Raw genomic sequence first — 912 nt, forward strand, 5'->3', positions numbered from 1 at the left:
ATATATATATATATATACATACATATATACGACGGGCTCCTTTCAGTTTCCGTCTACCAAATCCACTTACAAGGCTTTGGTCGGCCCGAGACTATAGTAGAAGACACTTGCCTAAGGTGCCACGCAGTGGGACTGATCCCAGAACCATGTGGTTGGTAAGCAAGCTACTTACCACACACCTATATATATGTGCGTGTGTGTGTGTGTGTGTGTGTGTGTGTATGTAGCCGCACGGCCTTATTTTATGTACATTTATTTTATTTGTTTGTATATTCACATTTGTGTTGTGTTTGTTTTCGTTACCGTCCCCAACATTCGTTCGCTATTCCCATCAGCTTCTCGCTGCTGGCGCCGCCAAAAGCGAACAATATCGTTAAAGGCGTAAAATCGCAAGGATCTTTTGGACGATAATTGACGAGGAATTAGCAACATCCAGTCTCGTGGGTGAATATTCCGTGTTTCTTTGTTATGTTTGTGTTTAAATTTTGGAACTTATATATTTGTGTATTTCATTCGGTTCCATCTTCAGTCCATATTTACACTTTCGAGTCTGTGTGTTTCTGTTGATACATAATCCTCAGTATGTACCATTCAAATCTCTCTTCTTCTGTCTCCTCCTTTTTCTTTTCTTCTTCTTCCGCTTCTTCATTATCTTCTTTTCTTCTATTTCAACAGCAATAACAATACCAAACAGCAGTTACTGCTGCTGCCGCTGCTGCCGCTGCTGCCGCTACTACTACTACTACTATTACTACCACCGCCACCACCACCCCCACCACGATCGCCGCCACCACCACCACCACCACCACTACTACTACTATCACCTCTCTTTTTAAATTTCATCATCATCATTGTCATCATTTCTACTCCAAGAGGGAGGCTCTATAAGTGGTCACCCCCCCCCATGTAAGA

Source organism: Octopus bimaculoides, chromosome 9 (genome assembly GCF_001194135.2).
Source record: "Octopus bimaculoides isolate UCB-OBI-ISO-001 chromosome 9, ASM119413v2, whole genome shotgun sequence".
NCBI lineage: Eukaryota > Metazoa > Mollusca > Cephalopoda > Octopoda > Octopodidae > Octopus > Octopus bimaculoides.